Source organism: Eumetopias jubatus, unplaced genomic scaffold (genome assembly GCF_037043125.1).
Source record: "Eumetopias jubatus isolate StellerSeaLion01/CBP00866 unplaced genomic scaffold, mEumJub1_p1.0 scaffold_7, whole genome shotgun sequence".
Lineage (NCBI taxonomy): Eukaryota > Metazoa > Chordata > Mammalia > Carnivora > Otariidae > Eumetopias > Eumetopias jubatus.
In genome coordinates this window covers 73467371-73494424 of record NW_028274813.1, presented here as the reverse complement: position 1 = coordinate 73494424, position 27054 = coordinate 73467371, and the positions used below count along the sequence as shown (strand labels likewise).

The 27054-nt window shown below is 39.8% G+C and overlaps 1 protein-coding gene across 8 annotated transcripts in view; it reads right to left on the bottom strand.

The window, feature by feature from the left end:
- Window positions 1–4577, bottom strand: part of HNRNPC (heterogeneous nuclear ribonucleoprotein C) — a 53724-nt gene extending 49147 nt beyond the window's left edge. For 6 of the 8 annotated variants that reach the window (XM_028095125.2, XM_028095122.2, XM_088024682.1 and 3 more), the window contains exon 1: window positions 4427–4577. The gene's annotated coding sequence lies outside the window, so the exon portion shown is untranslated. Of the gene's footprint in view, window positions 1–3735; window positions 3782–4426 lie in introns of all 8 variants that reach the window. The other 2 variants (XM_028095124.2, XM_028095121.2) reach the window with 1 other exon arrangement.
- Window positions 4578–27054: the final 22477 nt, after the last annotated feature.

Here is a 27054-nt window from a genome sequence, read left to right as displayed (position 1 = left end):
CCCCAAGACAGAAACATCTGTCCATTGCATGTAACACATTTTGGTAAAGCATAACATTACACTGGAAGGGAGAGCCTCTACAGAACCATCACCTCTACCAGTGACTGTCTTCACAATTCAATTATCAGTAGGTGACAAAAATTTACTAAATATATGCCTAGATTCCCACAAGGGTCTTAAAAATAAAAATCTACATTCGAACATTCATTTGATAATCAGCAGTTTGGACAAAGAAATATAGAAAAGCCAGGCCAACAGACATGAAGAAGTGAGCAAATGTCAAATAATCAAAATTATGAAGGGGAATGGTCTACCATGAAGATACATACTAGAGATGACATCTAGTCTCAAAACCTGTAAAGTGATCAGACTACAAGACCTGATAGGTTCTATAGGGGGAAAGTTGTTTATGTAAGGAGCACATCATAAAAATTAATAAATAAGGAGCTCATCATTCCAGTGACAGAATGAAAAACCAAATGGAGAAAAGATTACTAGAGTTACTGAATAATGTCATAAAGTAAGTGAAAATTATGGTGCTTAATGGATTTGTTTTTGTGGTCTGTTTATAAGCTAGTATACACAGCTAATTCGCTAATTCCAAGATATGAATTCTAAGAATCTGACACACACACTAAAAAATAACATGCATGACAAATTGTTTCATCAGCTACAAGATTTGCAAGTAGGCTGTAGGTTTTTTAGAAAATCAGAAGGAAATCACCGCCCTCGTATTTTAATATTCAGCCAAATGGTCTTATTCTTTACAAATGTCAGTCAACTAGGGGTACCTGGCTGGCTCAGTTGGTAGAGCATGAGACTCTTGATCTCAGAGCCATGAGTTCAAGCCCCACGTTGGGTGTAGAGCTTACTTCAAAAAGCAGGAAAAAAAAAAATCAGGGCAGCCTGGGTGGCTTAGTTGGTCGGGCATCTGACTCAATTTCAGCTCAGGTCATATCTCAGGGCTGTGAGCTCGAGCCCTGCATTGACCCTGGAGCCTGCTTAAAAATTCTCTCCCACTCCCTCTGCTCCTCCCCCTCAAAAAAAAAAAACTTAAAAAAAAAATAAAAATTAAAAAGTGTTCCTTGAGTCAATTATGTGTGGATGACTACAGCAACAGAACAGGTACTAAACCTCTAAAATTTTAACTGTAAATTTTTCCAAGAGTGTGGGACTCAATCTCAGAGTTGTGGGTTTGAGCCCCATGTTGGGTGTAGGGATTACGTAAAAATAAAATCTTCAAAAAAAATTGTACAAACCAAAAAAGTTGTAGAAAACGCACACATTTGAATATTATCTCTACGGCAGTGTTTGTGATGTCCAGTTATGGTGAAACTTTCAATTTTTTTAAGTCACAGCTTGAACCCGGTACTCAGAATCTTCAGGGTATGTTAAGTAACTTTGTGGCTCGTCTACAAATAAAGCCTTTGCACATGTGTTGCAAGACAAACGCTCACCAAGATGAAAAGAAGCATTTACATTTCTGAAAGTCAAGAGGTCTTCCAAAAAGTTACGTTAAATTTATGAGCTACCAACTCAAAAAAAAAAAGACCAGTTTTAGTGCCTAATTATAATGCTTTGCAATTAACAGTATACCTAGTAAATTATACTTTGTCAAACCTCTGGGAGGTTTGGATCCCTTCCTCTAAAGCACTATTCTCAAAGTGTGGGTTGCCAACCAGCACCAAGTGGCACTTATTAGAAATGCAAATTACCAAGGCCCACACCAGACTTAATTAGAAACTGGTGGTGGAGCCCAGCAATCTATTTTAACTATTCCCCTTACTGATTCTGTTGGTTCACATTTAAGAACCACTATGAGAGTTTAATGGGGAACCCCTACCCCATAGTTAAGAGTGGTATAAAGTAAATCCAAGATCATCATGACTTACCATAGTAAATGCACCAAGAAAATGAAAAAACCCCATGGTAATCCTTTTTGCCCTTTATAAGCCCCAACTTTCTAATATCTAAGAGAACACTTGCAGTTACACTACATTACATAATGCTGGTTTTCACCTGTCAATTCTCTAATATGTAAAAACCATCATCTTCCCTGACCCCAATCAGAATGAATATACGTATTAAATATGAGCAAATAATGTTCTCCAAAGACAATTATAAAGCTACTTCAAGATTAAGTTATTTAGATATCAATATATAAAAACTGCTTTTAATATAACTTTATACACTTCAGCCTTCTGACAAATGACTTGAGTAGAAATCAAATTAAAATAGGTAAAATGTCTAAGCCCCCTTAAGTATAAAACTGAAATCCCTAACTTTTCATTTGCCTAATACAATAGCGTGGGAGTGAAGGAGATGGGGATACAGTTCTCTTCTCTTAGGCCAAGATTCTTTCAACTGTCTCTCCCCAGTTAACATCTTAGATAATGACTACTTAATATAATTTTTATTAGACTTAACGATTTTGGATTTATTCCTTGCTTGTTCTTACAGCAATTCCATCCAAAATGAAGATGCATGCATGCAATGTGAAACCCACTAATGCCCTAATCACAAATATAAGAAATGTTTAAAATCTCTGCAGAAGGAATAGCAACCAACACCAAGCATTCCAGTGCAACGAGCATGGGAAACACAAAAAGGTTGGAGACCTGCAACTTAGGCATCCTTCTTAAATCCTTCCTCTTTAGCCACATGAAAATGCTATTAAAGCCTATCTGAAAACCCCTTCTAAAATTGTTTCAGACATTAATTCTGGGGCCAAATCTTTCCAGATGGATAGTAACTCAAAGGAACTGTTTCCTTGGTACATGCTGATCCCAAGAAACCCAGTATTTCTAACAGGTCAAGGCAAGAAAAGTGCCCTTCAGTTTTCAATTTTTACCAACTGTTACTAAATATTAATTCCTTACATTTCTATTTGCCAACAATATTTTTATTACGTTTATGAGTTAAATCAACTAATCACTGCCCTTATCTCATTTCTAACAGTTCTGCAGTGAATAAACTTTAGTTTTAAGCACATGTAATAATATACATGTTTATGTTTTTCCTAAAGAGCAATGCTTTTAATCCCTATTACATTATCTACACAGTGAGGGAGTTGACAAATGCATTCACCATTCCGGATAAAGTACTTTTACCTTCTATCGATTTCCTAAGGGATGATTTTATCCTTCAGTATTGGTTTAAACTTTGCGTAAGTTTCTGTGAGAGAACATACTATGAAAATGAAATCTTCCCCTTCCCCAAGTATCCAAAAAAAAAAAAAGCAATCTCTTGGATAAGTGAATATGATACTACTTAGAAACACCTATGTAATTTTTATAAACCTAGCGAACATTTTTCGTATGTTTCAGGACTTAGCAAATAGTGGGCACAATTCTACTTTCTTAATAAAAAGTATGGTTAACTACATACTTTTCAGATAGATATTTTGGAAAATCAATGCCATAATACCCTGAAAGTCAAATTTTAAGTTTATATTAGGATGTTAAATTAATAACTGCCAATTCTCATAATTAAATATTTTTCCCAAGTGCAGTTTGGGAATTTCCAGTTACCCCTAGTGACTGCTGTAATTAGGTTCTCGTAAAAAATTCAAATACAGTACTATCAATACCTACTGTTCCAATAGCTAGGTAAAAACCACTTGACTAACCTAGTATAGAGTCAAATTCCTTAGTAGTTCCGCTACTGATTTATTATGACCCTGGCAACCAACACTCTTGTGCCTGTTTTCTGTCTGAGAAAGATGATAGTACCTACCTCAAGCAAAGTTCCACTAACTTATATATTTCAAGTGATTTGTAACCTGCAGATAAAAAGTAAGCCAGCTTTAATTATTACTGTTAATATATAAATGAGATTACAATATTTTTAAAAAATAGAATTGAAAATAACTACTTCGAGGTCCGCCGTTGCTCAGAGAGGTGTAAAATAAACAATGATCAGTAAAACATTAAATCTATTGTTATAATATTTACTACTCTTACGCCCTGCGGTACGCTCCAGAATTTAGAGGCTCGCGGTACAGTATCTACTTGGTAACCCTTACCCATCCCCCGCCCAATTTTTAAATTTAACAGGAAGCATCAGCATTACGTGAACTTCAACTGTATTAATGAGCATCTCGATCTTCCCTTTCATCTCTCTCTCGGAGTCCTCATGGTCGTAGAAAATGAAAGAAATGCAGCCGTTAACACAGAAAAAGAGCAAAAAAGAAAAAAGACGTTTTCCCTGCCGATCGTGGCCTAGAGGACACTAGGTTATATCTGCGCAAGGGCTGAGGCCTATAAAACTTTCTCCTGCATAAAACCTAATGCCCCAACGCAAACAGAATAGATGGAGGCCTGGTTACTCTACCGAGAGGGTAGGATTCCCTCGGTCTTCTCTCCCACACCCCCTCGCGCTCGCCAAGGAACCCAGCACCTGCCCTGCTTCTGCCCCCTCCACTTACCAGGAGGGGGAAGGGAGAAGAGATTCGATTCTGAATCTCCTACTCCCGAGTTCTACGTGGAGAAGCCAACTGCTGCTCGAGGTCGACAACGCAGCCACACCGTTCAGTCTTCGTCTCTTCACAAAATGGCCCCCGAGTCTCCTCTGCCGCCGAGGCGAAGGCCTAGCCCCCGCCCCGCTCCCGAGAATCATGCTATTGGCTGCGACTTTTCTCGCTCCCGCTTCTAATTAGACAGTTCTACCGCTCTTCACAATTCTGCCCAATCACAATCAGCAGTGGGTTAGACTATGCAGGAGAATTTCCACATGCGTGAGAGAAACTAGTTTGTAAATGGCTACTTTTCCTGTCATTTATCACCTGAGAAGTGCTTATTGGCCACTGTACTTGACGAAGCACTGGGTGGTAACGCGCCTTTGTATCGCGCACCGCTTCACATCCGGGTATCTGGAAGATCTGATTAGCGGCTGTATTCTCCTATCCCTGCTCCTTAGAGCGCCTAGACGAAGGCCCGCCCAGATCTCGGAATTCCCGCGGCGCGGGGGCGGGGAAAGGACTGGGGGATTTTGTTAGATATCGGCTCGAAGAATCTGCTCTAGCACCCGGCCTAGGAAAAAGGTGGCGCGCTTAGTAAATCCTTCACCGAACGTAGCTAAAGAGAGGACTTTTCTTAGGGGAGGGAGCAGTGAAGACCAGGCTGCAGAAAACTCACCAACCCTACAGTTTTTCAACCCTAGATCCCTTCTCAGTTCTAGACTCATGTCAGCTCCCTCCTGGATCCACTTGTCAGCCTGTCAAGCCCTTCTTCAGACAAACCGTATCTCACCCAAACCAACTGACTTCCTTATTCCTTTCCACTACAAGAAGTAAAGGAAGTCTAAAGTGCTGGCCTGGGATACTATGCCCACTCTCTGGCCTCCAGCCATCCTGCTGATACCCTACATGCCAACCAAATTGGCTTACCCCTCCGTCTCCCCCCGCCTCCCGAAATGACCTACCATCTACTGGGTGGGATCACCACCTGCCCGGTCCCTCTGGTTATATTAAAGCAGCCCTAAACTCAGTAAGAAATAGGTCCAGCTCTTCTAAGGAAGGAGATTCCCTTGTGCCGTTAAGGAAAGGAAGATGCAGAACACCTGATGACGTGATTACATCTGTATCCATTTTAAGGGGTAAATGTATATGTGAATGCAGTTTTATGCATTAGCTTTGAATTAATTCTGAATTGCAGATTCACAACGAAGCTGTCTGTTACCTGTCAAATGACAAAACAAACAATTTTGTAACTAGCTTGATGTCCTTCCTTCCCAAGGGAAAACCACCCACGGATTGGGAGAATACAGTGCCTCACAAGTAATGGAGCCTTCTACTAGAGGGCGTTTGGGCAACAGCGACTTTTACAGAGCATTAGAGGCGGCAAATCAAAACAGGCCTGGAGATGCATATCTCACCTTATTTACAAAGGTCAAGGAAGAAGGAAGTAAGTTTGGGAGCCCAGTGTTGACTTGGCTTTTGGGGATTGGCTGACAAACTATACAGCGTTTCTGGTCAAGAAGAATTTAAATGAACACCAAAGTTTGGGTTTCCGGGACGTGACCCCTGGCAGGAGGGACTCCATTTTGGACCTAGAAATTTATTTTAACGTCCCTCTGGGGAGCGGACCTCTTACCTTTTTAAGTGGTATGCCTTTTTATACTACTAGATTTTTTGCCATATGCATGTATTGTTTTTCAGCTAACTTGAAAAGCAAAAACAAAAGCATGTAAAAAAAAAAATACCAAAATACTAATAGTGGTTCTTTTTGTGGGAGAATTACAGGTGCTTTTTGTTTTTTTAGGGTTTTTTTTTTGCTTGTGCTTTTCTGTATTTTCCAAATTGTCAACTCTGAACAAGTAATCATCCTCCAGGTGCTTAATGCCAGCTCAACTGCCACATTGCATTGGAAACTCACAGCTCTATTAATTTTACACTCATCTCTCCTCCTGGATGGTAAGGTTTTATTAAAAAAATGTTTATTATTGAAGTATGGTTGACAATGTTATATTAGTTTCGGGTGCACAACCTAGTGATTCCACAGTTTTATACATTATGCTATGCTCACCACCCACAGTAAGTGTAGTTACCATATAATGTCATTATAATATTATAGGCTGTATTCACTATGCTATACTTTAAGAATCTGTGGCTTATTTCTTTTATAAATCGAAGTCTGTACCTCTTAATCCCTTTCTCCCTATTTCACCTATCCCACCAACTCTCTCCCCCTCTGGCAACCACCAGTTCTCTGTATTTATGAGTCTGTTTCTGTTTGGGTTTTTTTTGTTTTATTTTTTAGATTCCACATATAAGTGAAATCATATGACATTTGCCTTCTCTGTCTGATGTATTTCACTTAACATAATACCCTCTAGGCCCATCCATGTTGTAAATGGCAAGATCTCATTCTTTTTAATGGTTTAGAAATATTCCATTGTGTGTATATAAACATATATATCTTTATCCATTTATCTATTTTAAAAAAAAGTTTTTTAAGATTTTATTATTTATTTGAGAGAGAGGGATAGAGCACAAGCAGAGGGAGAAGCAGGCTCCCCACTGAGCAGGGAGCCTGATGCGGGGCTCGATCCCAGGACCTTGGGATCATGACCTGAGCTGAAGGCAGACGCTTAACCGACTGAGCCACCCAGGTGCCCCCATTTATCTGTTGATGAACACTTAGGTTGCTTCCATATCTTGGCCATTATAAATAATGTTGCAATAAATACAGGGGTGCATATATCTTTTCCAATTAGTGTTTTCGTTTTTCCTAGGTAAATAGCCAGTGGTGGAATCACTGGATCATATGGTATTTCTATTTTTAGTATATGTGCTGCCAAAGCAAGCACAGGTATTTCTATTTTTAATTTTTTAAGGTACACCCATACTCTTTTCCACAGTGATTGCACCAAAAATTTACATTCCCCACCCTCCCCAAATTTACATTTTCCTCCATCAGGCCAGGAGGGTTCCTTTTCTGCACATTCCCACCAACATTTCTTATTTCTTTTTTTTTTTTTAAGATTTTATTTATTTATTTGAGAGAGAGAGAATGAGAAATGGAGAGCATGAGAGGGAAGATGGTCAGAGGGAGAAGCAGACTCCCTGCCGAGCAGGGAGCCCGATGCGGGACTCGATCCCGGGACTCCAGGATCATGACCTGAGCCGAAGGCAGTCGCTGAACCAACTGAGCCACCCAGGCACCCAACATTTCTTATTTCTTCTGTGTTTGATTTTAGTCATTCTGACAGGTGTGAGGTGATATCCCATTGCGGTTTTGGTTTGCCTTTTCCTGATGATCAGTGATGTTGGGCATCTTTTCATGTGTCTGTTGGCCATCTGTATGTCTTTAGAAAAATGTCTGTTTAGGTCTTCTGCCCATTTTTAATTGGATTATTTGTTTTTTTAGTATTGAGCTGTGTTAAGTGGTTTTTTTTGTTTTTTAATTAAGTAGGCTCCATGACCAGCAAGGGGCTTGAACTCATGACCCTGAGATCAAGAGTCACATGCTCTACTGCCTGAGGCAGCAAAGCATGCTGCTGTATAAGTTCTTTATATATGTTGAATATTAACTCCTTATTGGATATGTTTTGCAAATATCTCTTCCCATTCAGTAGGTTGCCTTTTCCTTTTGTTGATGGTTTCCTTTGCTGTGCAAAAGTTTTTTATTTTGGTGTAGTTCCAGTAGTTTATTTTTGCCTTTGTTTCTCTTGTCTGAGGAGACATTATCCATAAATACCTTGCTCAAGCTGATGTCAAAGAGATTACTGCCTGTATTTTCTTTTAGGAGTTTTACGGTTCCAGGTCTCACATTTATGTCATTAATCCATTTTAGTTTATTTTTGTGTAAGTAAAGTGTAAGTGGTCCAGTTTTGTTCTTTTGCATATAGCTGTCCAGTTTTACTAATACCATTTATTGAAGACTTTTTTTCCTCATTCTATATTCTTGCCTCCTTTGTCATAGACTAATTGACCATGTAACTATGGGATTATTGCTGGGTTTTCCATTCTGTTCCATTTATCTATGCATCTGTAACCATATTTTTTCAATTGCTATAGCTTTGTAGTGTATCTTGAAATCTGGGATACTGATACGTCTAGTTTTGTTCTTCTTTCTCCAGATTGCTTTGGCTCCTAGGGTCTTTTGTGGATTATTTGTTCTAGTTCTGTGAAAAATACTATTAGTATTTTGATAGGGATTGCATTAAATCTGTAGATTGCTTTAGCTAGTATGGTCATTTTAATAATAGTAATTCTTCCAATCCACGATCATGGCATTTGTTTCCATTTATATCTTCAATTTCTTTCATCAGTGTCTTACAGTTTTCAGAGTATAGGTCTTTCACCTCCTTGGGTAAGTTTATTCCTAGGTATTTTATTCTTTTTCTTTTAATTTTATTTTATTATGTTATGTTAATCACCATATTCTTTTTGATGTAATTGCAAATGGGATTGTTTTCTTAATTTCCCTTTCTGATAGCTCATTATTCGTGCACAGAAATGCAACAGATTTCTGTATTTTAATTTAGTGTCCTGAAGTTTTACTGAATTTATTTATTCTAACAGTTTTTTTGGTGAAGATTTTAGGGTTTTCTCTATGTAATATCATGTCATCTACAAAGAGTGATAGTTTTATTTCTTCCTTACAAATTTGGATGCTTTTTATTTCTTGTCTGATTATTGCAGCTAGGACTTCCAGGACAATGTTGAACAAAAGTGGCAAGAATTGACATTCTTCTCTTGTTCCTAATTTTAGAGGAAAAATTTTCAGTTTTTCAGCATTGAGTATGATGTTAACTGTGGTTTTGTCAAATATGGCCTTTATTATTTTTAGGTATATTCCCTTTAAATCCACTTTGTTGAGAGTTTTTATCATGAATTGGATGTTGAATTTTGTCAAATGCTTTTTGTGCATCTATTGAGATGATCATATTGTTTTTATCCTTCATTTTGTTATTGTGATATCTCATGTTGATTGATTTGTGGATTTTTAAAAAATATGTATTTATTTTAGAGAGGGAGTGAGGGGATGCACATGGCTGGGTGGGGGAGGGGAGGTGCAGAGGGAGAGGGAGAGAGAAACTTAAGCAGATTTCTCATTGAGCATGGAGCCCCACATGGGGCTAGATCTCAGGACACTGAGATCATGACGAGCTGAAACCCAAAGTCCCAACACTTAACCGACTATGCCACCCAGGTATCCCCTGATTTGTGGATATTGAACCATCCTTGTGTCCCTGGAATAAATCCCACTTGCTTGTGGCGAATGATTTTTTTAAATGTATTGTTGAATTTGGTTGCCAATATTTTGTGGATAATCTTTGCATCCATGTTCATCAGGGATATTGGCCTGTAGTTTTTTCTCTTGTGATGTCTTTCTCTGGTTTTGGTCTCAGGGTAATGCTGGCCTCATAGAATGAATTTGGACGTTTTTCTTCCTCTTCTGTTTTTTGGGAATAGTTTGAGAAGAATAGGTATTAACTCTCCTTTAAATGTTTGGTAGAGTTCACCTATGAAGCCATCTGGTCCTGGACTTTGGGTTTGGGGGAGGTTTTTGATTACTGATTCAATTTCATTACTAGTAATCAGTCTGTTCAGATTTTCTATTTTTTCCTGATTCAGTTTTGCAGACTTGTAGGTTTCAAGGAATTTATCCATTTCTTCTAGGTTGTGCAATTTTTCGCATATAAGTTTTTGTAATAGTTGCTTGTAATCCTTTATGGTTCTGTGGTGCCAGTTGTTGCTTCTCCTCTTTCAATCCCAGTTTTATTGAATCCTCCCTCTTTTTTTCTTGATGAGTCTGGCTAAGTGTTCTTCAATTTTGTTTATCTTTTCAAAGAACCAGCTACTGGTTTCAGTCTATTTCATTTATTTCCACCTTGATCTTTACTGTTTCCTTCTTTTTACTGACTCTGGGCTTTGTTTGGTTTTGGATGATAAGTTTTTGGAGGGGAGACTTTAATTCCTTTTTTTAAAGATTTAATTTATTTATTTGAGAGAGGACATGACAGAGAGAGAGAGAGCACGAGCGCATTTGGGAGTGCACAAGCATGAGCAGGGGGGGAGGAGTAGAGGGAGAGGGAGAAGCAGACTCCTGCCAAGCAGGGAGCCTGATGCGGGGCTTGATCCAGGACCCCGGGATCATCACCTGCCGAGAGCAGATGATTAACTGATTGAGCCAGCCAGGTGCCCCGAAGGATTTAATTCTTATTACTCTCTGTATTCCCCTTGCTTACTACATATCCCAGGGCCTTACACAGAGTGTTTGAAATTTGTATTAATCAGTAACTTTTATTTATCAGGAGAAATTGTTATTTTCTCAGGACACACAGGTAAACTGTCCTTTCTTTATTATATATTTTATATAGCACTTACTCAGAGGGACCAGAGGTTTGGTTGACCTGTAATTCATGTAACTACTGACTTAAGTAAACAGAAATAATCACTGTTTAAAAAGAGACAATGTGGGATCCCCGGGTGGCTCAGTTGGTTAAGTGTCTCCGGTTGGTTCAGGTCATGATCCCAGGGTCCTGAGATCAAGTCCCACATTGGGCTCCTTGCTCAGCAGGAGTCTGCTTCTCCCACTGTCCCTCCCCCTGCTGTGCCCTCTTTCTCTCTGAGAAATAAATAAATAAAATTTTAAAAAAAGACAGCAGGCCCCAAATGGAATCACCTGTGCTGAGCCACACTACCAAACTGAAATTTAATACTTAACCTAATTGCAGTTTCGTTCTCCCCCAGGAGTATAATCTTAACCAGTCAGTCTGAAATTGCCTGATCAGCACCAGTGAGGTAATCCACCTGATAGACCCTTTTGTCCTCCATAGGAAGTGACCTTGCCTGAAATAATCCTTTCCCCCCCCATTTATGTCTTCCTTATCTCACCCCTTCTCTGCCTTTTGAAAACCTGTCCTTCCTGTAATGCTTTGGAGTTCCTTTCTATTTCCTAGACAGGATGCTGCCCAATTCATGAATAATTGAGTGAAGTCAATTAGATCTTCAAATTTACTCAGTTGAATTTTGTTTTTTAACAACACTAACATGTTTTATTACTCATTGTTCTTGTTGAATAAAAATATCTATAAAATGTTAATGAAACCTACTTACTTTCATTTTACCAGAAATCTGTTTTGCTGCGTGATCTTTGTCATGACCTATTTATTAACCAGCACTGTATTTGATGCAAGAGAAGTACTTAAGAGACCATTTATGTTTTCAAGGAGTTTGTTTCTTAGGTGGTGTAGAAGTAGAAGATATAGGAAGAATTAACAATCAATCCCTCTGTCAAATAACTTAGAATTTACTAAGGATGGGAAAACAAGTGAAAAATAGCATAATACAAGACAGAATGCTAAGCACCATGTTGATGACAAATATTTATGATTCTTTTAAGGCTTTGTAAACCTAGGTGAGTAAGTTGAAAAGTAGGAAGTGCCCTTGATCTCTTTTGCTTACTCGAAACACCGTACAGTTCTAAAGTTGAATGCTTGCTTCTATTGGGTGGTTGTGTATAATACAAAGAAAGCCATGAGCCAGACTTCAATAATGGAGGTGGAGTGGGGGAAGAGGTAAGGAACAGAGAAGCAATAACTCCTTACCTTGTGATAAAGAAAAAACAGAACAAAACTGAACTTTTGTGGATACCTGGGTGGCTCAGTTGGTTAAGCGACTGCCTTCGGCTCAGGTCATGATCCTGGAGTCCCAGGATCGAGTCCCACATCAGGCTCCCTGCTCAGCCGGGAGTCTGCTTCTCCCTCTGACCCTCTTCCCTCTTGTGCTCTCTATCTGTCATTCTCTCTCTCTCAAATAAATAAAATCTTTAAAAAAAAACTGAACTTTTGTTTTTTAATTCAAGAAGTAATTATCTTTGAAGAAGGTTTTATGTGGTTTGGAGTTATTACCAATGTAATAATTACCTTAATACATTACCAGGGTGATGTATCCCCTGCAACCTTCCCTCCTCCCAATTCCAAGCCACCTGCCAAGAAGAAAGGAAAAGCAGCACCAGCTGTGAAATACATAATGTACTTTTTCCCTAAGTTATTAGCTGAATGTTGTACTCGGTATCACATGCTCTCATTGTACTTAATTATCTACATTATTCCATTCAACAAGTCAAATGGGACTATACTAGTCAATCGTCATTGCCTCTTTTCCTCTGCATCCTCCATCAGCCAAGGATGTCCTTCCTATTGGAGAGTGAGGAGGTGGTTTCTGATGAATCCAAACAAAGCACTTAATTTAAACCTCACAGAGCTCTCTGATATACCCAACAGTACTTTATAATTCTTTGCAGTCATTTGGAAACCTTTCCCAATGTTTGCAATCTATCTTCTACAGGCAACTTTATTCTATGTGAAAAATAACATGATAAAGATATTGCACATCACTTTCAAGATCCTTCCTCTTTTACTGCCTTGTGTTTCTCCCACACTGAGGCTGTCCCCCATGCTGATTCTGCAAATTACTGTCATGGTAATCGTCTGAAAGTATTCACTTTTTTGTGTGTGACTCCCACACTAAAATTCTATAATAGCTCTCTGTTGCAGTCCTACATTTTAATTGTTTCATTCACAGCTCTTCCGTGACCAGCCCCACCTTACCTATCAATGTTACCTATCAATGTTATCCCCCTCCCCCCCTCCCCGCCCTGCCCCACACAAGACCCTGCGCCTAGCTAGCACCTGCCGTCCTTGGACTGCAACAGGCCACACTGCCATTCTCTTTGCCCACAGTCCAACTATTCTTTAAAACCCAACTCAAGTCCCAGTTAATGTTTTTAAAGAATATAGATGCTTCAACTGCTTATTCAATCAACCAATACTCCATGGGTTTTTTTAACTTTGTTTTCTATACTCACAAAACCAGATATAATGTAATTCCAGTACTCAAGCTTTGTACCCCTTCTCAGACTCATTTCATAGTTATTATTTACCCTTTAACAAGGTAGTACTGTTTTTTTTTCCTGTAATCCTTTTATTTATGGATCCCATTTTGTGCTTGGTGTGTGTGTGTGAATCGTAAAATTTAATAGGTTGATGATTTGACTCACTGTCTGACATGGCATTTTGTTATACCTATTTCTGTTTTCGTTCCAAAGGCCTTTGGCAGTGGGTAAAATCATACTAGGGCTTCTCCGAGTAAACCCAGGTTACTGGAGGAAACACAGGCCATCCCAGACAAAGGGGACTCCTGACTCTCTCTCTCATTCACTGTTCTTAATAGATATGGGGGCTTCTCCCTCACTCATTTCCCAGGTTAATGGCTGTAATTGGAGCCAACTGTGATTAAGTCTACCTCGGGATGGAGACTTTAAGGAATATTCCCAAGCAGCTGCTAGAACTCCCGTTGTTTTGGGGAAATTCCCTGTCTTCTCTGGCCTGACATGGACTACCTATTCCTCCTAGGTGGCAGGAAAACATGGCGTCTGCTCCCCTGTTGGAGCTGATGAGCTCTATAGAACCAGGAACCCTTTCTCTGCCCTCTGACAGCACTTTGCCTCTTCTATCTCCCCCTCCCCCTTCTCCTGTTTCTGCACCACCTTGGGTGTTGCCTGCATAACTGGCTTATAGACCGTCCTTGGTGCCTCAGGCACCATAGCTCCTCCCTTCACTGTCAAGGAGCAAAGAAGAACACCCCCTGGACCTAACACCACCCACTCTAGATTTCCCCACCAGTGCCTCAGGTAAAAATTGACAATGGGGAGGATCCAGGTGGAACATAACTCAGTGTTTGAACTAAGTTAAGTTTGTCAGTTTAATTAAGATAGACATGTCTCTGAGCATTGACCCCCTTGCTTTCTCTCTTTCATGGCAAAGTTTGGAGTAATCTTTCATCCGTGTGTACAGAGATTGCTGGCCATTCCCGGCACTATGAGTCTCCAGACTAAAACCCACCCTCCCCAACACATTCACTCCAAGACTTTTCACTGGGAAAGTTTAAAACCCCAGGGATCAGAAGAGGATTCTAATCACTTGAGGAAAGTGTAGAGTGGGTAACCATTCAAAAAGAATAGGAGCATTCAAATATTGATGAAGGATAGCTGGAATGCAGGCAGGCAGGGACAAGGGGCCCCTGCCCTAAGAGGAAACCACCCTTAAAAGGATTTTACACCATCCTGGAAGGAGCCCTCCACCCTTTCCCATGTGATAGATGGGTGACAAAAACCTGATTGGATGAGAGGTGCAGTGGGTAAATCAGATTAAAACAGCCCGATAACAAGCCCATTAAACCCCTAGACTTAGAAACTTCGGTGGCAGCCGTCTCAGGTTCCTTCCCTCCTCAGGAGTTTTGTACTCTCATTCAATAAGCTGTACTCTCCTCAATAAGCCCTGCTTTGCTACCCACCAAAGGAAAAAATAAATAAAAATAATAATAAGAGATAACTTTTATTGAACAGTTACTCTGTGTCAGGCACTTTTCTAGGTGTTTTACGCAAATTAGTTTATCTGGTGATTTTATTATCCCCATTTTAAAGATGAGGAAACTAAACCACAGAGAGGTTAGGTAATTTGCATAAGGTGGCAGTTTTTGAGGTAGCTAAGATTCTGATGCTAGGAAGTGTGATTCTAGAGTGTGTGCATATAACCATTTTACAGCTATTAATAGTTTGCCAAGATGGAAAATCCTATCCATTTATTCAACAAATGTTTATGAAGTGCATGCTATGTAAGAAGTATTGTGCCACGTACTCTGCCAGGTCATAAGAACATAGAAATAAACAAAATAGTTGTGGTTCCTGACCTTCAGAACAGTCGAGTATTAATAATTAATTAATTACTTACAGTAAATTGTATTAAGTGCTACTAAAGATAAGTATGAGGTGCTGTGGAACCTGTATACTATAGGTCCTTGCCCCTTCAAGGAGATATTGTGAAAATAAATGACTTACTTTAAAGAACTTTCAGAAAAAAACTTTCTATTTCTTTCTTATTTCCTTAATTTCTTTTTCCCCCTTCCTACTAAATGTTTCTCCATCTTTTCCTTTGTCTTCTTTGCTCCTCTTCTAATTTTCATCCCATCATTGACCTAAATCTGGTTTCTTGTAGGTTAAGCCTTCTTAACACACTTGCCATCTGTTCTTCTGGCTCTGAAGAACAAGATTTTATCCTCGTAATTTTTCATTAGGCTAATCTTTATACAGCTTACAGAGTGCTTTTCAGCCGACAAGCCTTACATTTCTTTTTTTTTTTTTTTTTAAAGATTTTATTTATTTGACAGAGAGAGACACAGCGAGAGAGGGAACACAAGCAGGGGGAGTGGGAGAGGAGAAGCAGGCCTCCCGTGGAGCAGGGAGCCCGATGCGGGGCCCGATCCCAGGACCCTGGGATCACGACCGGAGCCGAAGGCAGACGCCCCAAGCCTTACATTTCTATTATGGTAGAAATTGACCTTTTGAGCACACATCTTAATGTTATAAAAATACTATGTGGGGACGCCTGGGTGGCTCAGTCGTTTAAGCGTCTGCCTTCAGCTCAGGTCATGATCCTCAGGTCATGAGCCCATGATCGGGCTCCCTGCTCTGCAGGGAGCCTGCTTCTCCCTCTGCCTCTCTCTCTCTGTCTCTCACGAATAAATAAATAAAATCTTAAAAAAAATTACTATGTGGACTGGTTCAGATCCTTTCAAATATGAAATTATATTTTATGTCGTAATTATCTTTCACATGACTGACCATTATAAAGTTTACCCAGGTATTTTTTATTTATTTTTATTTATTTTTTTAAAGATTTCACTCATTTATTTGTCAGCGAGAGAGCGTGCACCCTAGCAGAGGGAGCAGTGGAAGCAGGCTCCCTGCTGAGCAAGGAGTCTGATGTGGGACTTGATCCCAAGACCCTGGGATCATGACTTGAGCTGAAGGCAAACACTTAAGCAACTGAGCCACCCAGGCGTCCCTATCCGGGTATTTTTTAAAACATAATTTTGAGACCTGTCTAAATGTCTTAGGAAGATTTCCAATTGAATGATTTTTCTTTAAAGATTTTATTTATTTATTTGAGAGAGAGCACGAGAGGGGAGAGGGTCAGAGGGAGGAGCCGACTCCCTGCCGAGCAGGGAGCCCGATGCAGGACTCCATCCCGGGACTCGAGGATCGTGACTCGAGGATCGTGACTCGAGGATCGTGACCTGAGCCGAAGGCAGTCGCGTAACCACCTGAGCCACCCAGGCGCCCTCCGATGGAATGATTCTTATCTATTCTATTCCACAACTCCTCCCCCAGGATACTGCCTTTTTGTCATTTCAATTTATATTCAGAAACCTAAAATTCAGAACATACTCCCCTGCTCACTTCATTGTCCAAAGAACCCTGAGTACTGTTCCCTTCTAAAGAGTGGTGAAAATAGAATAGTAGGAGTTAAAAAATGGTGAATTTGGGCGCCTGGGGGGCTCAGTCGTTAAGCGTCTGCCTTCGGTTCGGGTCATGATCCCAGGGTCCTGGGATCGAGTCCCGCATCGGGCTCCCTGCTCAGCGGGGAGCCTGCTTCTCCCTCTGCTTCTCTCTCTCTCTCTCTCATGAAAAAATAAATAAAATCTTTAAAAAAAATGGTGAATTTGCGGAATGAAAAGAAATGCCAAATTGGGGATAATATCACAAAGAAAGGTAGCATGCCTTTGAATTGGCAGATTTGAGCAATGGAGGACTGATCATTAAAATCCCTTCCCTTTTTTAAAAATTTAATTCCAGTGTAGTTAACATGCAGTGTTATATTAGTTTCAGATGTGCAAATAGTGATTCAACAGTTCCATATATTAGTGCCCATCAAGGTAAGTGTACACTTAATCTCCATCACCTGTTTTACCTATTCCTCCCCCACCTACCTCCCCTCTGGTAACCATCCCTTTATTCTCTATAGTTAAGAATCTGTTTCTTGGTTTGTCTTTTTTCTTTTTCTCTTTGCTGTTTTGTTTCTTTTCTTTCTTTTTTTTTTTTAAGATTTTATTCATTCATGAGAGAGACACAGAGACAGAGACAGAGAGAGCACAAGCAGGAGGAGAGGCAGAGGAAGAAACAGACTTCCCACCAAGCTGGGAGCCTGACATAGGGCTCTATCCCAGGACCTGGAGATCATGACCTGAGCCGAAGGCAGACTCCCAACCATCTGAGCCACACAGGCGCCCCTGCTGTTTGTTTCTTAAATCCCACATATATGTGAAATTATGTGGTATTTGTCTTTCTAAAATACCTAGGAATAAACTTAACCAAAGAGGTGAAAGACCTGTACTCTGAAAGCTATAAAACATTGATGAAGGAGATTGAAGACGACACAAAGAAATGGAAAGACATTCCATGCTCATGGATTGGAAGAACAAATATCATCAAAATGTATACTACTCAAAACAATCTATAGATTTAATGCAAACCCTATCAAAATACCACCAGCATTATTCACAGAACTAGAACAAACAATCCTAAAATCTATATGGAACCACAAAAGACCCCGAATAGCCAAAGCAATCTTGAAAAAGAAAAACAAAGCTGGCAGTTTCACAGTTTCGACTTCAGGTTGTATTATAAAGCTGTAGTAGTCAAAACAGTATGGTACTGACACAAAATTAGACACAGATCAATGGAACAGAATAGCCCTGAAATAAACCCATAGTTATATGGTCATTTTTTTTTTTTTTTTTTAAGTTTTGGGTGCCTGGGTGGCTCAGTTGTTAGGCATCTGCCTTTGGATCAGGTCATGATCCCAGGGTCCTGGGATCGAGTCCAGCGTCAGGCTCCTCGCTCAGCAGGGAGTCTGCTCCCTCTCCCTCTGCCTGCCGCTCTGCCTACTTGTGCTCTCTCTATCTCTCTGTCAAATAAATAAAATCTTAAAAAAAAAGATTTTATTTATTTTTTGACAGAGAGAGACACAGCGAGAGAGAGAACACAAGCAAGGGGAGTGGGAGAGGGAGAAGCAGGCTTCCCGTGGAGCAACGACCCTGATGCAGGGCTGGATCCCAGGACCCTGGGATCATGACCTGAGCCTAGGGCAGACGCTTAATGACTGAGCCACCACAGGCGCCCCATATCATCAATTTGATAAGGAAAAATCTGTGTGCTAAGGTGGCTGACTGAGCCAGCAAGGGAGTCCCAGCCCCTGCCCTGGGGCTCTCTGCTTTGCTTCCCCAGCGCACCAAGAGTGCCCAGTATGTGGAAGTAGAAGTGTATAATTACCCCCTTTGTGTGTGCTCGGGGTTCAGACCTTTGGAAACCACTCTCCTCTGAGCCCCCCGGCATTAAATAAACCTCCTATTCTCCGGGTGCTGCTTGGTTCTTCCGTCGGCCGATTCAGTCCAGGTTCCATAACAAATTAATCTTTGAGAAAGGAGGCAAAAATATGCAATGAGAAAAAAACAGTCTTTTCAACAAATGGTGTTGGGAAAACTGGACAGCAACATGCAAAAGAATGAAACTGGACCACTTTCTTACACCATACACAAAAATAAACACAAAATGGATGAAAGACCTAAATGTGATATTTGAAATCATAAAAATCCTAGAGGAGAACACAGGCAGTAACCTCTTTGACATTGGACGTAGGAATTTTTTTCTAGATAAGTCTCCTGGGATAAGGGAAACAAAAGCAAAAATAAACTATTGGGACTATGTCAAAACAAAAAGCTTCTGCACAGCAAAGGAAACAAGCGACAAAACGAAAAGGCAACTGACAGAATGGGAGAAGATATTTGTAAATGACATATCCAGTACAGTGTTAGTATCCAAAATATATAAACAACTTATACAACTCAACACCAAAAAAATAACCCCCCAAATAATCCCATTTAAAAATAAGCAAAAGTCCCTTCCCTTTTATGTGACTCCTCAAAAGCAAAAGAAAGCCTTATTAAGCTTGTCTGAGAAGGTTCCCAATAACTGAATCAAGTATCAGTTTTCAAATTCAAATTTAACCTTTGTTTAAGTAATCTCTCCACCTAATGTGGGGCTTGAACTCATGATCCCCATCCCGAGACCAAGAGTCCCATGTTCTTCTGACTGAGCCAGCCAGGCACCCCTCAAATTCAAAGTAAATAAACCTAAAACTGATCTATGGTGATGGCTGCATTAGTCAGTGAAGTTACTAAAAAAAACATTGTATTTTACACCCGAAACGGCCATATGTAAAATATACCTCAATAAAGTTGTTTTTTGAAACTGGAAGGAAAGGAGTGCCTGGGTTTCAATTGGTTAAGACTTTGCCTTTGGCTCAGGTCCTGATCCCAGAGTTCTGGGATGGAGCCCAGTGGCAGGCTCTCTGCTCAGCGGGGAGCCTCTTTTCCCTCTGCCACTTCCCCTGCTTGTGCTCTCTCTGTCAAATAAATAAATAAAATCTTTAGGGGCGCCTGGGTGGCTCACTCGTTAAGCGTCTGCCTTCGGCTTAGGTCATGATCCCGGGGTCCTGGGATGGAGGCCTGCATCGGGCTCCCTACTCAGCTGGAAGCCTGCTTCTCCCTCTCCCACTCCCCCTGCTTGTGTTCCCTCTCTCGCTGTGTCTCTCTCTGTCAATAAATAAATAAAATCTTTTTTAAAAAATAATTAATTAATTAATTAATTAATTAAAAAAAATGAAACTGGAAGGAAAAAAGGAAATAACATTTAAAAATTTAGTCCCTTAGTCACATTAGCCACATTTCAGGTACCTAATAACCACATGAGGCTAGTCAGTACCATTTTGAACAGCATAGGTCTAGTACATAAAACTTTCTCCATGCTGTTAAAAAATACTTTCTTAAATCTGTTTCAAAATACTTACAACAGATATATATAATAGCCAAAATAGAAAATGTGCAAAAATTAATATCCTTAATATATCAGGGACTCAAAAGAAATATATAATGAGGGGATGGGAGAAACGGGCTTTCAGTTATGGAATGAATAAGTCACAGGAATAGAAGGTACAGCGTAGGGAAGGTAGTCAATGGAATTGTAATAGCCTTGCATGATGACAGATGGTAGCTAGACTTGTGAACATAGCATAAGGTAATAGATATGTTGAATCACTATGTTGTACACTTGAAACTAACATTGTGTGTCACTATACTCAAAAAAATGTTTAAAAAATGAAATATACAGTGATAATATTTTTAAAGTTCAAGTCAAGTAGCAAAGAAATGCAAATTAAAAGAACAATGAATTCATATTTTCATTTATGAAGTAGGTTTTTTTTTAAAAGATGTTTCTAATAGTAAGAGAAGAAATGAACGCTGCTGATAGGCATGTAAACTGGTATGACCTTTTGGAAATAAGTAACAAAGACCTTAAAAATAGGCATTCCCTTTGACTTAGCAATCCTAATTTTAGTAGTTCATCTTAGAGAAATAATTATGGATGTAAGCAAGGTTTTATCTATGAGAGTTTTTAATGCAATATGGTTATAATGACAAAAAAGTCAAAATGATTAAATAAGTTATGTATTTATAGAAATATTAAGCAGCCCTTTAAAATCATATAGTAGACTACTTAACACTTGTAAATGTTTATTGTTCATTACATACTGGTATTGAAAAATAATGACTTTTTAAAAATAGAAGATGATAAATGATCTAGAGTAATCAAACCTATAGAAACAGAAAGTAGAAGCGTGGTTGCCAAGGGCTAGGTAGGGGGAAGGGAAATGGGGAGTTGTTGTTTCAACTTGGGTAGTTGGGTAATGAGTTTCAGTTTTGCAAGATGGAAAGGTTCTGGAGATTGGTTGTACAATAGTATAAATATACTGTTAAAAACAAAACAGGACCCGAATGGAGCCACTTATGCTAAACCCCATGTCACCAAACTTGAGACTTGACTTAATTAGAGTTTTGGCTTTCCAGAAATGCAATCTTAAACCAATCAGGAATCCCCTAATTAGCACTAGTTGGTTAATCTGTCTGGTAGACCCCTGCCATCCCCAGTAGGAAAATGACCTTATAATAACCAACCAGCTTTTTTTGTCTAGTATAACTTCCTTGTTCCTGTTTTCTCTTGCCTATAAAAGTCTTTCATTTTGGGTGCCTGGGTGGCTCAGATGGTTAAGCATCTGCCTTTGGCTCAGGTCATGATCCCAGGGTCCTGGGATCGAGTTCCGCATCAGGCTCTCTGCTAGGCAGGGAGCCTGCTTCTCCCCCTGCCTCTCTCTCTCTCTCTGACTCTCATGAATAAATAAATAAAACATTGAAACAAAAATGGCATCTTACCAGATGGCTTTCATGTAACAGCAAGGTGCAGAATTCATTAGTGTTGAGAGAAAAGTCATGACGAAGAAAACACAGAAAAGATGGGCAAACCAAATGACGTAAAGTCAAATGAATAAAGAGCAATATTTTAAAAATAAATAAATAAATAAATGAAAGTCTTTCATTTTGTACAGCTTCTTGCAGCTCCTTTCTGTCTTTTAGATGGGATATAGCTTGGGGTGCCTGGGTGGCTCAGTCAGTTAAGTGTCTGACTCTTGATCTCAGCTCAGGTCTTGATCTCAGGGTCATGAGTTTAAGCCCCACTTTGGGCTCCAGGCTGGGGGTGGAAGCTACTTAAAAAACAACAACAACAGGAACAACAACAAAAACACAAGCAAAAAGATTGGATGTGGCCTGACTCTTGACTTGTTGAAAAATGCCGGTAAGATCTTTAAAATTTACCCAGTTGAGTTTTGTTTTTTAATAATACGTAACACTACTGAACTGTACACTTAAAAATGGTTAAGATAGTAAATTTTATGCTATGTATTTTCATACAATTAGAATTTTTTAATACTAAAAAGTAAGATAAATGATCCTGTTTTTATTTAAATATTATATCTCCTTTTATGCATATGCAAACAAAAATTATAGCATTAGCTATCTCTGTGTGATACGATTATTAGTACACCTCATTTTTTAAAATTTTTCTGTTCAAGTCTACCATCAACATGTATTACTTTTGTAATCAGAAAAATGTTATGATATCTCCCAACTCCTTTGTAATGACTTTAACATGGAACAAGTCCTTATATTCCACATTAAAGTACATTAAAAAGTACATTAAAAAAGTACACCCAGGGCACCTGGGTGGCTCAGTTGGTTAAGCAACTGCCTTCGGCTCAGGTCATGATCCTGGAGTCCCAGGATCGAGTCCCACATCTGGCTCCCTGCTCAGCGGGGAGTCTGCTTCTCCCTCTGACCCTCTTTCCTCTCGTGCTCTCTATCTCTCATTCTCTCTCTCTCAAATAAGTAAATAAATAAATCTTTAAAAAAAAAATACACCCAGGGGTGCCTGGGTGGCTCAGTCAGTTAAGTGTCTGCCTTGGGCTCAGGTTATGACCTCAGGGTCCTGGGATGGAGCACTGTGTCAGGCTCCCTGCTCAGCTGGGAGTCTGCTTGTCCCTCTGCCCCTCCCCCTCCCCTTTCTTAAATAAAATCTTTTTTAAAAAATAAAAAATAAAGTACATTAAGCCTAGTGAAAAAAATATCAAATGGTCTAAATTCACTCTAAGATGTAATGAGGATAGCAAGGAGAAAAGCAGGAGGTAACTGGTGGCCTCAAAGGGGCAGGAATAAATGTTTAAAAATTTTAAAAAATCAGGGGCGCCTGGGTGGCTCCGTTGGTTGAGCGACTGCCTTCAGCTCGGGTCATGATCCCGGAGTCCTGGAATCGAGTCCCACATCGGGCTCCCAGCTCAGTGGGGAGCCTGCTTCTCCCTCTGACTCTCTCCCCTCTCATGCTGTTTCTCTCTCACTTGCTCTCTAATAAATGAATAAAATCTTTAAAAAATTTTTTTTAAAAATCAGAGATACAGAAAAGAGAGAGCAAGATCGCCAAATACAAACTTGGCCTACTTCAAAATTTTGCCCAGCGCTATCTCTGGTTAGATCATCCAAAAAAGGAGAGAAGACCTAAGATTTCTTGTGAGATAGCTTGAGCAAGAAGCAATTTTAGGCGCAGAAAAGGCTTCTGTCACTTAAACTTGGGAAAACATGTTGATTTTCTTATTTTCACTGGGAAATTTATGTGTTCTAGGTCATTTATATACTTCCTATTTGTCTCCCTCATTTTTATTTTATTTTATTTTATTTTAATTTAATTTCATAGGATAGAGGGGAAGTCATCCGAGGCCCATTAACATGTGCTCACCCTCTTGGGAATCTCTGTACTTCATGGCAGTAACCAGAATGGAGTTTCCCAATGCACACACCGAGTGTGCATAAAAGAGAGAATTTCATATGACAGTTGAGACCATCTGCCACTTAATATATGGTATGAATGCAGTGACCACCCATGCAGAATTTTTAAGAACATCTAATTTTCACATATCAAGTTCTGTTGCATAATTACAGCCCAGTGTTCAGTTTGGAAATTATGGTCACACTGAACTGGGAGATAGACATTCTTTTACTTTCTGGCACATGTGGATTGAGCAGGCACTTTGATTCCACCAATGGATCAGGGTTTGTTCTCTCCAGAGAGATCTCAGGGCTCCCACTGTTATTGCCCTTCAGGAAGAGATTTAAAGATCATTCTCCCAATACCAACAAATTTTATTAACCTCAAATCAAATAAATGTCTTCAGCTTTAGTTTTAGTTGAGAAACTGGTATGTTAAGGAATCTTGTAGCTGCACTTTCTTCAACTACGACACGCATAGAGAAAAAGCAAGCCTTTAAGCTCAGATCTATAAAGAGTTAATATCTCAAGAGCTAAACAGAACTGTATTAATTCCTCTCTTAATCAGCCAGGAGGACAAGAGGATTCTAGAAGACCAGAGGACACCGGAACAGTCAGAAAAGAATTAGAGTGAGCTCTCTGGAGGAAGCAAGAACTGTAAGTTTATATGTAACACACATAGTCCCCCATTTCTTTCCCTAGGGTGTTTTTGAGAAGAGTGAAATAAGTTTATTAATTTTGTACTGTGTTGCCCGTCTACCTGGCATCCAGGCACCACACGTCACTAGGTCATCTTTAATCCTGTCACCTTCTCGACTCCATTCCATATTTCACTAGGTGGCAAGTCTTTTCATTCTCCTTCCTCAGCGTCTCTGTGATCCATCCCATTCTTCCATCCCACTGCCACCATCCTTCCTAGTCCAAGGCCACTTGCCTGAACCACCCAGCAGTATCCTTACATTCCTCCTTTCTGCCAGTCTCTCTAACTCACTAACGCCAGATCAATCTTCCTAAAGCTTTTCCGCAGCTCTAACTCTATTGCTCTTGTGCTCAAAATATGTAATTGCTGCTGATTATCTGCAGAATGAATAGAACTCCTCTGACTTATATGCAAGGTCTTCCAAAATATGCCTCCTTTCACTTAAATTCCCACAGCTCTCTTTCTCAAACTTAGCATGCCTACCTGCTACTGTCCAAGACCACCCTGCTCTTTGCACACCCCTGCACAGTCCATTCAGACTGCCCTCTCTGTGGAATACTTTGTATCTCCGCCTGCCAAAATCTCTGCCAGACTCCAACAATCCCCCCTCCACTAAGCTTTATCTGGTCCTTCAAGTGAATGTGAGTCTTCCTTTACAGTCTTATTTTGCTTTGTTCTTCTCTGATTGACTTTTTGTATTTTACCTTTTTTTTAAAAGATTTTATTTATTTATTCATGAGAGACAGAGAGACAGAGAGAGAAGCAGGCTCCCAAGGAGCTGGAAGCCCAATGCGGGACTCGATTCCAGGACCCTGGGATCATGACCTGAGCCGAAGGCAGATGCTTAACCATCTGAGCCACCCAGGCGCCCAACTTTTTGTATTTTACCTTACAGTGAAGAATGTGCTCTTCTCGTTTCCCCTCTTAATTATTTACCTCCTAAGAGCAAGGGCTCTATTTTTCTTCTCCCTCTAGCAACTGCACAAAATGGGCATACAGTAATACTGGTCAAATTAAGTTCCATCCAAATTCCAGGAATTCCTGTCATCTTTTCTGAGCTTTCATACAACCGATGCTACAATTACAGAGCCTGCACTTTTCTCCACAGCCTCTCTTTATCTCTGCTCCAAGTTTCTTTCTCAATACTTAACATCTCATTTGCTTCTATTCTCTTACATAAGATCAGCTCCTCCTGGGTTCTCTTGCTCACTATAAAAATATTTTTTAAAGGTCTATTCATAATTTGTTCCTTCCTGCCCACAGACCTTCAACTCAAAGTAGCCCCACTGCAGCCCCCCTTTCAGGGACTTGACGTTTTTGGGGGCCTGATAGAGTTAATTCCTTGTACAGTGGGAAGACTTGAATTCCTAATCCATATTCAATTGGAAATAGTTAAAACCCTACTTCTATATTTTGTCATACACGTGTACTTAATCCATTAATTTTTAAAAGAGGGGAATATTTTTGCAGCATCATTTCCTGTGCACTATTGAAATGCTACTGGCATTCCTTTGAGCAGATTTTCCACTTGATTTTTGAAATTTTCTTATTCCTCCTCTCTCCTACTCCACTCAGTGATACCACTATGGCTTTCACTTCACTGTGTCCTTGGATATAGAGGTTAAGAATTAATACAGAACTTCGTAAAATCATTAAAAGCAATTCCTAAAAGGAAAACAATTTCTTCTATGATCCAATGTCATAATAATGCATCTGCTGAAAAATTATTATACATCTGCAGGTACCAGGCACTGCGCTAAGCACTCTATATGCAAAGATGGCCTCAAAAGAGCTTACGGACTAGTGAGGAGACATAATGTGCAAGCACTATAGAGAACTGACTTATATTCACCAAAACACAAGAAAATCATATATAGCATAATATAAATCAGTACCTTATACAGATAAATACACTGTAGACTTATCAATTGGCCAGAGACTAGTTCAGTGGACAATAAAAACAGCTAGCATTTACCTAATTTGGAGACTGTACTAAATACCAACCATTATGCTTAGCTTTTTATAGGCATTATATTTTTTTTTTTATTTAAAGATTTTATTTATTTATTTCAGAGAGAGAGAGAGAATGAGAGACAGAAAGCACGAGGGGGAAGGGGGTCAGAGGGAGAAGCAGACTCCCCGCCGAGCAGGGAGCCCGATGCGGGACTCGATCCCGGGACTCCAGGATCATGACCTGAGCCGAAGGCAGTCGCTTAACCAACTGAGCCACCCAGGCGCCCTATAGGCATTATATTAATTGATCCTCATCATAACCATATGAGGTTAGTATTTCATCCCTGTTTTATAGATCAAGAAGCTAAGGAAAGTGGTTAAATAACTTGTCCATGGTCACACATGATGAAAAATTGTGAATCCGTGTCTTTCTTATTCTTAGGCTCTTGATTATAGCCATGATTTACAGTTCATTCTCTCCAGATTTAATCAGAGGTGAGTACAAAATCAGAGGTGGAGGAGCTGGCTGTATAATTTTAATTGTTGGTGTCATCAAGCGGGCTTTATGCATCTATCACAATTAAAGGGTTATTCTTTGTTCTCCCTCACCCGAGCTTCGCCCCAGTGCACTGCAATTGTGAATATCACTTCAAGGGAATTCTTTCAGTTTTTCATTCCATTGAGTTCAAAACAATTGATAAACCCTCCTTACATCTACTCTCCAATCCTTTTTCCCTGAGAGATTAAATCTGGCCACTTCATTGGATTTGGATGTTCCTTTAATCATGCCTCCACTGACGCTCTCTCCTAGGTTTTCTTTTCTGGTATTCTGACAGTGTTC